At 43.9% G+C, this 13683-nt stretch overlaps 1 protein-coding gene across 4 annotated transcripts in view; it reads left to right on the top strand.

Annotated features, from left to right (window-relative positions):
- Positions 1 to 6015: 6015 nt before the first annotated feature.
- The window catches only part of NDRG3 (NDRG family member 3), a 60555-nt gene continuing 52887 nt past the window's right edge, over positions 6016 to 13683 (top strand). Inside the window, exon 1 of one of the 4 annotated variants that reach the window (XM_069548503.1) lies at positions 6016 to 6387. The gene's annotated coding sequence lies outside the window, so the exon portion shown is untranslated. Of the gene's footprint in view, positions 6503 to 7302; positions 7393 to 13683 lie in introns of those variants that run through there. The other 3 variants (XM_069548507.1, XM_069548505.1, XM_069548506.1) reach the window with 3 other exon arrangements.

The following is a 13683-nucleotide window of genomic DNA, read 5'->3' as shown; positions in this document are numbered from 1 at the left end:
AACAAGTATCTTGCTTTTAATCAGTGATATTTAATACTAGGGAAATAATAGGTTATATTATAAACTCTTTCAAGGAAGGGAATATATTGTGTACATTTTGATTGCTTAATGTAATCGTCTGGGAAAATCTACTCAGGTTGCACTCAGAGGAAATGGTGTGACTGGTGGTTGTAGTAGAGGTGATACAATGGAGGACTGGGAATTAGGAGCCCTGTTTTGGATTTTAGTTTTGGTTTTGTTTTTTTTTTAATTTTGTTTTGAGTATAGTGGATTTACAATGTTGTGTTAGTTTCTGCAACACAGCACAGTGAATCAGATATATATATGTGTATATGTGTGTGTATACATATATATGTATACACACACAAACACATACTCTTTCTTAGGTTCTTTGCCCATATAGGTCATTACATAGTATTGAAGAGTTCCCTGTGCTATATCTAGTTCTTAAGTTACTGGTTCATTCACCAAAATTGACTAAGCCTGTTCCTGATGCCAGGCACAGTGCTCGGTGCCACGTGACCTTGGGTACCACTCTAGGCCCATGTCAAAGGAGGAGGCCTTGCCGTGTAGAGAGGTCTTAGGGGCTCCATAAGGATGTAACTTGGCAGAAGGGCAGAAGCCAGCCAGACACAGCTCTCAACACCCCTCCCTCTGAGCAGTTCTAGTTAAAGGTTCTCCAAGGAGACTCCGAAGCAGGACAACTACAGTACTTTCCTCTTAACTGAGGGAGATTATGTTCCAGGACCCCAGTGGATGCTTGAAACTGCAGATAGTATGCCCTGTAATTGCGAAGTTTTTTCCTCTATTTACTTACCTACAATAAAGTTTAACTTATAAATTAGGCACATTAAGAGATTAACAACAACAATAATAAAATAGAGCAATTGTAACCATATACTGTAATAAAACTTGGGTAAATGTGGTCTCATTCTCAACATGTTGTATTGTCTTGTACTTACCTTCCTCAGAGATGATGTGAGATGATATAGTGCCTATGTGATTAAGTGAGGCATTGTGACATAGCTTTAGGCTACTATTGACTTTCTAACTGTACATCAGGAGGAGGATCATTGAGACATTACAGTGTCCATGGTTGGATGTCTGAGTAGATGATTTTGGGGAACCACAAGATACAGTTGAAGGTGGTTGCTGAAAGCTTTTGGGAAAACATTGTAATTGGAGTTGTCTCTTTAACTCATTGAAGTGTTGCTGCAGCAATTGTAATCCTTTGGTGATTGTGAGTAGTTGCTATGATGCTTCTTTTCATCTGAGGGTCATATTCCATATATTTGAAATTGTGAAATTTGAAACATTTTGGCAAATTTCAGTAGTGTCCACATTGCTGATTCTGCTTCAGTTGCTTTGCCTTCCTCTTTCTCAGTAGATGGCTCCACAAGTTTGTCCAATAACTCCATTGTTAACACTTCTCAGTGCCCTTCAATATGGTCTTCTACTTTCTCATCAAGCGTGTTGGCAGATCCTCTGGCATCAGCTTGTCTTGCTATGTGAATGAGTTTCCTAACTTCTCCATCGAACCTCAGTAACCTTTAAAATCATTCATGACTTTATAAGTTCTTCCAGCAGGCATTAAGAGTGTGGTTTTAATTCACTTACTGCATCTCTGATGAATGTTATTCATTGGCAATAGTAATGATTTCAAGCACTGCATTGTGTCCGGATTAAAATCTGCATTAATTGCTGACCATATGTCATCAGATACTGGGCAGGTGTATGTGGCCTTGACCAACTGATGGCTTGTCAAGTGGCTGAAGCATTGAGGTTGTATTTGGAGATAAAAATACAACTTTGACATTTTCAAAGCAAACAGATTCAGGATGACCAGGTGCATTGTCTATTAGTAATAGGATTTTAAATTCCAACCTTTCCTTTTCCAAATATTTTTCATTTCTGGAATGAAGCATTGGTAGAATCATTCCATAAACAAGATAACTGTTAGCTGGATTATGTTGTAAGAATACAAGCAGATAATTCTTGGTTTTGTTTTTGAAAACCTGTTGGGTCTTTGTATACAACTCCTGCCTTCAACATATGCTCTGTAGCATTGCCAGTAATACCAGAGTTAATCTGCTTTTCCAAGTTTTATGATCTAGTGCTTCCTTTGTACTTTTATGACGGTAGATTTGTTGCACGTTCTTGTGCCTGACACACAATGAGGCCAAACAAACTCAAACACGAGCTTGGAGCAGAGAAAGATTTATCAAAAGGGCCAAGCAAGGAGAATGGGTGGCTCATGATTAAAAAAGAGCTTCCCGGATGGTGTTTGGTTCTGTTGGGATTCTTCTTCCAGAAGAACCCAGTTTCATCACATGAAGACTTGCTTTGGATGGTATCCCTTCCTTCCTCTTCAGTCAAATTCTTCACCTCTGATGGAAATGTGGCAACAGCTTCTGAAGCCAAATCTGGCCTCTACCCTGATACCAAATTAATTCTCAGGGACAGGTTTTGGTGAAATAGGAAAGAATAGCTCTATTGCTTTACCAGGCAAAGGGGATCAGTGGGCTAATGACCTCAAAATGGTGTGTCCCAACCTGGAGCAGGTAGTAAGAAGTTTCATAGTAATGATTCAAAGAGGACGTGATCAACTAGCTGATGGATAATCTTTTGATTAGTTGGTGGTGAAGTGGAAGTCAACATCATCAACCTGGTTCCAACTGGTCTGGGATTTCTCCCATCTGGTGGGGGTTTCTGCAAAATAGCTCAAAAGATACTGAGACCTGCCCCAAGGCTGCTCTATTGTTTCTCTTGACTGTTCCTTGCTTCTGCATCCCCTCCCTTCTCTAAGTGTTGTTTAGTCATTGAGTTGTGTCCAGCTATTTGTGACCCCATGGACGGCAGTGTGCCAGGCTTCCCTGTCCATCACCATTCCCGGAGCTTGCTCAAGCTCATATCCATCGAGTCAGTGATGCCATCCAACCATCTCGTTCTCTGTTGTCCCCTTCTCCTCGTGCCTTCAGTCTTTCCCAGCATCAGGGTTTTTCCCAGTGAGTCAGCTATTTGCATCAGGTAGCCAAAGCATTGGAGCTTCAGCTTCAGCAGCAGTCCTTCCAATGAATATTCAGGATTGATTTTCTTTAGGACTGATTAGTTGGATCTTGCAGTCCAAGATGGAGAAGTTGGAGAAGAGTTCTCCAACACCACAGTTCAAAAGCATCAATCTTTCGGCACTCAGCCTTCTTTATGGGTCCAACTCCTACATCAGTACATGACTACTGGAAAAATCATAGCTTTGACTGTATGGACCTTTGTCTCTAATTAGCAACAGTTTGAACGTGCCTTGTGAGAGTTGGACTGTGAAGAAGGCTGAGCGCTGAAGAATTGATGCTTTTGAACTGTGGTGTTGGAGAAGACTCTTGAGAGTCCCTTGGACTGCAAGGAGATCCAACCAGTCCATTCTGAAGGAGATCAGCCCTGGGATTTCTTTGGAAGGAATGATGCTAAAGCTGAAGCTCCAGTACTTTGGCTACCTCATGAGAAGAGTTGACTCATTGGAAAAGACTCTGATGCTGGGAGGGATTAGGGGCAGGAGGAGAAGGGGACGACAGAGGATGAGATGGCTGGATGGCATCACTGACTCGATGGATGTGAATCTGAGTGAACTCTGGTAGTTGGTGATGGACAGGGAGGCCTGGCGTGCTGCAATTCATGGAGTTGCAAACAGACGCGACTGAACTGAACTGAACCTGACTTTGCAACTCAGGGAAGTTCATGTTATGAATGAGGCCTATTTCCTGTAATCAAGAAATGGGAAGGGGGATTCCCTGGTGGTCCAGTGGTTAGGACTCTGTGGTCTCATGCCAGGTCTGCTGGGTTCATTTCCTGGTCGGGGAACTAAGATCTCTGCATCCCAGCAAGCTGTGTGGTGCACCCAAAACAACAACAACAAAGAAATGTGGGACAAAGAAAGGCTTTTGTTCCCAGGAACCCCCCACAGGGTCCTGATTGGTATCATTTTTTTCATTGGCAGACACAGTCCCCAGTAATTTTTCTACTTTCCAGTCCAAACTATTGCTGAATCTGTTTGACCTTCCCTTATGTCAGTATCAGTTGCTCAGTTGTGTCCAGGTCTTTGTGATCCCACGGACCATAGCCCGCCAGGCTCCTCTCTCTGTGGAGTTCACCAGGCGAGAATAGTGGATAGCCATTCCCTTCTCCTGGTGATCTTCCTGACCTAGAGGTCACACCCAGGTCTCTTGCATTGCAGGCAGATTTTTTACCATCTGAGCCACCAGGGAAGCCCCCAACCATCCCTTATTTTCAGTAAATGGCTTGGTGTCACTCTTCAGGGGATCCCTTGCTGAAGTCTTTGTAATGACTTGGAACCAAGCAGGGGCCACTGGGGCCCTCCTGCATACAAAAGCCCTTCGACGTCCCATTTCTTGTCTGTAGAAAAAGACTTTGGTCTCCTAGGCCTCTTGAGTTTCAAAGAGCAATGCGGAAAGAAAAGAAAAGCAACCAGGAAACAATCGTTCAGTGATAAAGAGTCCTTGTTCCTCCTTAAGGGATATACAGAACCATCTGAGTTGCTATAAAGAAACTAAGACCTACCCCCTACCCCAGCCCCACCCAGGTGGAAGATGGTGATTGCATGAGGACAGCAGTATACCCCAGACTGATTGGAACCACAAAGTTGAAACATCACTCTGTTACCTTACCACCAATCAATCAGAAGAAAGTTATGCATCCTGTATCCCTCACCCCCAAATTTGCCTTTAAAATTCCTTCCCTGAAAGCCATGGGGGAGTTTGGGTCTTTTGAGCCCAGGTTGATTGATCCTTGCTTAGCCCTGTAATCAATGTTTCTCTGCTCCAAAGTCCAACATTTTGGTTTGTTTGGCCTCACTGACAGTGGGACACATGAACTTCAGTTTAACAATAGATTCAGTGTTTTCTGGGGCAACACATCAATCAAAATATGTATTTTGTTTGTGTCTTTCATAAATTTAATGCCTTTTCATTAAAAAAAGTTTATATTGAAGTATAGTTTATTACTATAAAAGCAAAGCCATCATTTTGCTGACAAAGGTCCGTATAGTCCAAGCTACAGTTTTTCCAGTAGTCATGTATGGATGTGAGAGTTGGACCATGAAGAAGGCTGAGCGTGGAATAACTGATACCTTGGAATTGTGGTGCTGGAGAAGACTTTTGAGAGTCCCTTGGACTGCAAGGAGATCCAACCAGTCAATCCTAAGGGAAATCAACCCTGAATATTCACTGGAAGGACTGGTGCTGAAGCTGATGCTCTAGTACTCTGGCCACCTGATGTGAAGAGTCGACTCACTGGGAAAGATCCTGATCCTGGGAAAGAGAGAAGGCAAAAGAAGAGGGTGGCAGAGAATGAGATGGCTAGATATTATCGCTGACTCAATGGATGTGAATCTGAGCAAACCCCATAAGGTAGTGAAGGACAGGGAAACATGGTGTGCTGCAGCCCATGGGGTTACAAGAGTTGTAGAGACTTAGGAACTGAACAACAAGGAATAGTTTATTAAGGCTGTGATAGTTTCAGGTGTATTTCATTCTTAACTAAGCACCTTTTATGCACTGTGGCCCTAACTTAAGCAGTTTGAAGTGTGACCTAAAAGCACAATTTTTTTTTCCTGCAATTTTACAGAAAATTCAATTTAAAAAAAAAATTTATTTAACTGCACCAGGTCTTGGTTGTAACACATGCAATCTAATTCACCAACCAGGGATCAAACTCAGGACCTTTGCATTGAGAGCTCAGAGTCTTAGCCACTGGACCACCAGGGAAGTCCCTGACAGAAAACTCATTCTTACCACAGAGCTTAGCAACCTCAGCATACCTGTTTTTTTCTTACTAATTTGAGAACTTTCACCCTTTGTGGCTTCTCTGGCTTCTCCACATCACTAGCAATACCACTTTTGGACTTTGGGGCCATTATCAAGCAAAGTAAGGGTTACTTGAAACAAACACTTCCGTATCCAGACAATCGATCTGATGACAGACTAGAAGACTAAAGGGGCAAGCAGCATATACCGCGTGGGTATGCTGGACAAAGGACTGATTCACTTCCCGTGTGGGAGGGAGCAAAACCAGAGATTTCAACACACTACTCAGAACAGCACAGCAAGTAAAAACGTATGAATTATTTATTTCCCATTCAATACTTTTAAGACTAGAGCTAGCCAAGGGAAGCTAAAACCACAAACAATAAGAGAAAATCATTGTATGCCGAAGATGGCGCCAACTCAACCACCACCTCCATAGTTCCCCAGCCGGGCAAGCAGAGTGCGCATGCGCTGCCTGGCGTCCTCAGCGCGCCTGCGCGGGCGCAGAGCCTTCCCCGCCCCACTCCTGCCGCCGCCGCCGGTGCTGCGCTGACGGCGGTTGCCCGAGCTTCAGGTGAGTGTGAGCGCCTCAGCCTGGTTGGCTGTGGGCGCGCCGTGCTGCCTGTGGGGTCGTCGTTCCCTTTTCCTTCTCCTTCCCTGCCTCATCACCCCAGCGCGCCGGGGCTTGGGTGAGCGCTGCCAGCCTCCTCCAAGTGTTCGGGCGCCCTCCGCCCTCGTCGCCTGGGGACCCGGAGCAGCCCGGCCTCTTTCGGCCGCTACTCACCTGGGCGGCGGGGCTCACGGCGAACCCGCTGGCGACGGCGTGCAGGCGGCAGCGGCCGAGCCTCTGGGTGCCCAGCACCTCAGCCTCGGACCCTCCGCAGGCGCGACCCCCTTTCCCGCTTTTGCTCTGCAGTCGGCGGAGCTCGGTGGGCCTCGGTGTCGGACATTCGTCTGCTCCGTCTGCCCGGGAGCCGGATAGGCGGGTGGGGAACCTGGAAGATGCGCCAAGAGCTCGCCTTGCACCCGTGGGGTCCTGGTGCGGTCAAGAGTACCCTCTGGCTGTACCCCGCGGCTACCATGAGAGGGAGCAGCTTCTTAACCCCTGGTTACAGATGAGGAAACTGAGGCACCGAGCGGTGAGGCTCCCTGCCCAAGGTCACGCGCCAGACCAGAGGCTGGAGTGGCTCTGGAACTCAGGGTCGGGGGCTCTCAAGCTAGTGCGGTTTTGTTCCTTTGGAAAAAATCTGAAATACACTCGCATCTCCGGAGATTCTTCAACGTCATAAAAGTAGGCTGCAAAAACGGCATTTTCTTGTTGATGAAGTACAGTTGAGGTGTTAACTGTAATAATGGTAATAGCATTGTTCTTAAGAGCTCACGTTCACCCAGCGCTTGCCAGTGTGCCAGGGATCTTCGTAAACATTTTAAGATTATCTCAGTACCTCAGCGCTTGCCATCAGATGCGTCCTCTTTCCTTTTCATGCAGCTTTTTTCCTGCAGAGCTGGCCTCTCTGTCAGGTAAACTGGGAACCTCCTGGTTTAGGAGCAGGGACGGTGGCTTACTGGCAAAACAGAGGTAAGCCTTGTCTTGGGTCCAGATTTTGCCCCCAAAGGATGTTATTACCCTTCCTTTTCTGGCTGCCAGGAGGTCAAGACTGATAGAGCTGGGCTGGTTGGATTTGGAGGTGAAAGAACAAATCTGGTGAGCACTCCCCTTATCCTGGGGCTTTCTGGCTCTATTCCAGTGCTGGGCTTGAACCTCTCATTTAACATGAAGTAAAAAGAGAAAGAGATCCTTGACAAAGTAGTGTAGAATATAAGAAGCTTAACCGATTTCAAGTTCCCAAAGGAACAGCTGTAAAAATATGGGAATGTTTCTTTCCCAATAAATAGCTCAAACTGTCTTTTTTTTCTCCCAGTCCTTAGCAAATTCTCCTGCGTACTTCAAAGTTCCATTAACTTACCACCTTTTCTGTGAAGCCTTCCTTGCTTGATTTTCCTAATTAGAATTACATACACACACATACATCTGTGCCTGTGCGCTTGTGTGTGTGTGCGTGTGTGTGTGTGTGTGTGTAGGTAGATAGGTAGGTAGGGTAGAGGATTCAGTCTTATTCTTAGAACTATTAGCCTGTTGAGGTCAGGGAGCATCTTTGCAGTCCCAAGTGCTTGGCTCACTGTAGGCCCTGGGAAAGAATCAGTGAATTTCCACAGTTCCTTTGTATTACTCAAAGAGTGATGTTTTCCTGCTGCCCTTCTGTTCCTTCATTCTGCCCTTCAATTTCTTTTTGCTGGCCTTCTCTTTAGATTCAACTTCTGGTCATTCAACAACTGACCACTCAGAGGTCTCTAGTCCACCCTCTTGTGTCTGAAAATTTGCAGAAAAAGGTTCTAAGTCAAGAAGCCTGTTTATCCCCAAGAGTGGAATTGGTATATGTCACTTAAGTGTACAGGGCAATTTTTATTTGCATTTTGCACGAAGGTAGCCTCAGGCTTATAGGTTTTTAGTCTGTCCCTGAATACATGTAGGAGAGGGAACTGGCAACCCACTCCAGTATTATACTTGCCAGAAGAATCCCATGGACAGAGGAGTCTGGAGGGTTAGAGTTCATGGGGTTGTAAAGAGTCAGACATGACTGAGTGACTAGCACAAATACATGTAGGATTCAGTTTTACCTTCTTTTGCCTTATGTGGCTGACTGCCCCAGTGTTATTAGAGTACTCAAAATTTTTACTATAAATCTTCATAGTACTTATAACAATAAATATTCAAAGGGCCGTTTGGGAGGCTGTAGATGGTTGCATAGGCTTTCCATATAAATAATTAAAAGATTTTTTTCCAAATAATCTGCAAATAGATTGAGCTGTTATGTGTAAGGAATGGTGCTCGGTATGGTGCAAGATTCTCATAGTTCTTGTTCAAAGAGCTTACTAGCTAACTGGGAAATACTATTCCTAACTGTAACTCATCTAAAAATCACCATAATAGCATTATAAGCAAAGCAATGTGTATAATTGTATACTCAAACATAATGGAATACGATATTCCAACGTGGGACATTTCATAAAATTATACATTGCCCAAGGCTGAAAGGAAGCATCAAGTCATTGAGTCCAGCTGTGCTGCTTTTGTAGACTTCTTCCTGAGAAGGGAACTTGTCCAAGGCCAGGGTTATAGAACTGGTGCTTCAACTTGAATGTAGACTTTTTATCCACTAAAAGTTTATCAGTATTCCAGTGAATTCATCCTTGTATGTGTGCTTAGTCTCTCAGTCTTGTCCGACTCTTTGCAACCCCATGGACTGTAGCCCGCCAGGCTCCTCTGTTCATGGGGATTCTCCAGGCAAGAATACTGGAGTGAGTTGCCATGCCCTCCTCCAGAGGATCTTCCTAACCCAGAGACTGAACCCAGGTCTCCCACATTTGCAGACGGATTCTTTACTGTCTGAGCCACCGGGGAAGCCCAACTCTTAATATTTGTGAAACGGGTGAGGAAGGGGTGAAAGAAATACAATTCACATCTTCAGGGAACTTATGGTCTGTTGGGAAGGAGTTAAAGAACCCGTCTCTAACGTTGGAGACAGTGCATACCTAGTTGTTAAATTATATGGTAGAGGGACTAGGTATGTCAAGAGGCATCAGTATGAGCTGTGACACAGAGAGCACTTTGGGGAGGATCGAGGGCCTTTCTGGACTCTGACAGATTGGTACTGTCAGAATTAATCAACAGGACAAGGAACGCATTTTGAAGTAGGATGGTAGGTGGCTCACATGGTAAAGAATCTGCCTGCAATGCAAAAGACCTAGATTTGGTCCCTGGGTCGGGAAGATCCCCTGGAGAAGGGAATGGCAACCCACTCCAGTGTTCTTGCCTGGAGAATTCCGTGGACAGAGGAGGCTGTTGGGCTACAGTCCATGAGGTTGCAAAGAGTTGGACACGACTAAGTGCCTAACACTTAAAACCAAAGCATGGTTGCCACACCTGACAATAAAATATTTAAGAGACAATTTAAAAAAACTGGCTTGACCAGGGTGACTTGCTTGTGTTCAGTGGTTGTCAACCGTTAGTGTGTATAAGAATTACCTGAAGTTTATTAAGACAGATTGTGGGGGCCCCATCTCCAGAATTTCTGATTCAGTAGGTCTGGGGTGGGGCCTGAGAATTTGTATTTCTAACAAGTTCCCAGATGCTGCTGATGCTCCTGATTCAGGGACAGCACTTTGAGAACTTGGGCTGGATTAGAAAGTTGAAAAACTAGAGTCAGAAACTGTGAAAGAACTTGTTCCAGAAAACGTATATTTGTGTGTGTTGTATACCACCATAAGAAAGTTCTGGAAAGATACATTCCAAACTGTAATAGTAGTCATTTCTGGGAGTGGGATTTAGAGGGTTGGAGAATTCACTTTTTACTCCATAGCTCTCAGTACTATTTTTGCATTGTGCACATACTGTTTTCGTGTTTTAAAAAGGAAAGAAAAGTAAGAGTTGTTTTTGAAGATATGTACTAAAATATTTATGGATTTAAAAAAGAGCTTGCTAAAGTAATCTAGTGTCACACAACAGACATTTTTAGAGTGTCTGCTGTGTGCCAGATGCTGCTGGTTCTGGAAATACAAAGCCTTTGCTAAAGCTTGCAGTCTGGTGATCGAGAAGGGCAGACAGCAGCTCTGCTGAGTATCACGTAAGCTTCCTAAGATGAGGGGCAAGGGTCTAGTTCTGTGTGTGGCAGGTAATAGACACTTGATAAATGATGAATGAACAAATCCAGGCAAGAAGTGAGGATAGTCAGAAAGATAAGGAAAAGGCAAATGAGAGATTGTGGGGGTGGGGGGCGAGGGGGAAATGACAAGGCTGAATAGAGATGATGAAAGGAAGGGGTGTTTTGAGTACTTTCAAGTCCACAGATTGATAACATTTAGGTTTACTGCTGAACTGGATATCCAGTCATCTATTCTGATAGAACTTTTTAAACCTTCCTACCCCAACCCCACTTTCTGTTTTTAAGAGACTGCTTGAAAATAGCACACAGATACTTAACCTAGATTTAATATGAGTATTGACCAGGGCTTTCTTTGGTAAATGATTTTTTTTCTTCTTTAACCACAGTGCTAATTCTGTTGTATTTATAATTTACCTACAATTTTGCCACTAATTGTCATCTTATTAATGTGAAATTAACTGAGGTGTATGGGAGACTGGTTTTTTTTTTGGCTGCGCTGCACAGAATCTCAGCTCCCCAACAGTGGTTGAACCTGGACCACTGCAGTGAAAGCCCAGATTCCTAACCACTGGGCTGTCAGCAGAACTGGAGGATATTTTAAGTGCCATACAAAATTGGGTATTTTGTCTTTTGATCTTATCTCTTCAGTGAAGAGATGTTACAGTGATGCAGAATTCTGTCATGTTCCCAAAGCGCATCACAGAGTTTGACATATTATCAGTCTTAAATAAATATCCATGGTTGTTGGCTATTTCATGGCTCAGTGGGGTGTGCTTTGGAAGAAATACGGCTTCACTACATTCTGAGTTGAATTCTAGGTAACAGTCCTCAGAAAACTATCAAGTCATGTTATTAAACTTGGTAGAGAACATGATGTGGAGCAGGCTTTCTCCCCCACTTTTTTTTTTGTTTGGAGGTGCTACTTTTTATATCCCTCAGATGTAATATAGAAAAAGAAAATAAATTTCCCAAGTAGAGAAGTTTAGCTCTGTCATTTGGTTGTTAATCGTTTACCACCTAAAAATGCCCACTGTCTACAGATTGAGTTTTCATTTGAGCCAAGGATAAATTTCTGATACAGCCACTCTTCATACTTGATTTTATTACTAATTATTAGAAGGTGCTTTTGGTTGCTGTTATAAGTTTTGCAGTATCTGTTGTGTTTTTTTTTTTTTTAATTTGTTTTGCTGCACCAGGTCTTAGTTGCAGCATGTGAGATCTAGTTAGTTTCCTGATCAGGGACCGAACCCGGGGGTTGGAAGCACAGAATCTTAGACACTGGACCAGCAGAGAAGTCCTAAAGATGTTGATTCTTTTAAACCTTTCTGTCGGGACATGGTTTTAACCAGGAGGTTGCCTGGAATGTAACTTTGGGTGATGAGACAGTCCAAGGGTAATTGCTTTTCAAATATCCTCAGATAGGTGCAAGCCTCCCCTGTTCATTAATAATAATGGTGATGATAATAATACCTAAATTTTGTTGGATGGTTCTCAGTTTTCAAAATTCTTTGATCATTAAGATCCTGATAGGTTCTAGTAGCCAAACCTGAAACAAATAAGTAGAAAAATTAATGATCAGTTGGGATCCAGTGGGAAAAGTCGTTTATAGAGGCCGGCCAAAGCTCTAGCTGCAGGCTGCTCAGGTTCAAATCCTTTCTGTGCCACTTGCTAGCTGTGTGACCTTTGGCATATTACAAAACCTCTCCGCGCCTCAGTTTCTTCATCTGTAAAATGAGAAGGATTACTAATGGACTATCTTATAAGTGTGTCAGGAAATATAAAGAAATAATGAATGGACAAATAAAGTGCATATTATGGTATCTAGCATAAAGTAAGTGATCAATATATCATGAGCATGAAGTTAGTGTGAGCTTTAAGTGCTGCCTCTCAGGTCTCTTGTTTGTCCTTTACCTCCACTCCGGCTGTCTTGAAGAACACGTTGTTTTCCGGGATTCTGTCTTAGAGCTGGCGGGAACCTGGAACCCATCCCAAGAGCATGTACCAGTGCTTGCCGGCAGTAGCTTTCCTAGTGTCCTGAGCTGTGTCCTTCAAGAGTTGAAGGCAGAGGGTAGCGCTTCTTCTTCTAGAGTTACTTTAGTGTGATCCCCTCGTTAGAAGGGATCAACTGGTTGATGGGTGTGTGAGGTGAAAAAGAACGCCCCGAGATGTGTGTTGCTTTGTTCTAATAGTTATCTGTACTGATACCCTGGAATTAATCTGATGATGATACAGGCAGACTCAGATTCCCAGCTTGGCAGTCTCTGCAAACCTCCTGTTCACCACCTGCTGCCAGAATCCAGGAGTGACACAGCAGGAGTGGGCCTGTTGTGAGGGGTGCTGTTCTCTTCCTTTCAGAAAAACACAAGGTGTGTGGATAGCCCTTATCCAGGGCTGAGGCCTGGTAGAGATATTTACTGTAAAAATGAGTTTCTGCAAGGATGCTTCAAGCGTCTTTGATCACTCCCCCATCCCCCGCCTTTGCTTATGGCATAGCATCTCTCAGAGTAACCCAGACTTTCCTTTATGTGGTGCACAAGCTTGGTGAGCTAGCTGCTTTTTAAAAAGCCATTGTTTCTTCCACAGAGCTGGGTGGTTTGGCTTGTTTATCTGGCTTTCTGGGGAGTCTCCTGAGACCCTTTCTTTTCCTAAGGGCCCTCAGGAGACAGCAATGAAACCAGCATCCATTACCCTAGACACTTGAGAGGATACTTAAGTCAATAGTTTTATGATTAGATTAATTCAGGCTTTAACCCTGGCAAAACTTGAGAGCCAAGTCATCAGATTATGCTTCTTAAAGACTGAAGTATGGAATTTAGCCCAGGACTCTGTGATATCTTTCAGAGCTTGGAATAGGAATCCAGACGCCAGCCAGTCCCAACCCCACACCCAGCTGAATACATGAATTCAGGCAAATCACTTCAATTTCTAGGCATATCTGTAGACCAGTGGTTCTCAGCTTTAACTGTATGTTAAAAACCATACTGGGCCCTATCTTAGCCCGATTAAGTTGGATCCTTAGGGTTGGGGCCTGGTATTGACCTCCCTCAAAGCTCCCTAAGTCTTTCTAATGTGCAGCTAAGAGAACTATTGGACAGGATGCCACATTTTAAAAGACTGTTACTTTGCTTCTCGGGAAGCACAGTGAA

Source organism: Ovis canadensis, chromosome 13 (assembly GCF_042477335.2).
Source record: "Ovis canadensis isolate MfBH-ARS-UI-01 breed Bighorn chromosome 13, ARS-UI_OviCan_v2, whole genome shotgun sequence".
NCBI lineage: Eukaryota > Metazoa > Chordata > Mammalia > Artiodactyla > Bovidae > Ovis > Ovis canadensis.
This window is presented reverse-complemented; position numbering and strand designations above follow the sequence as displayed.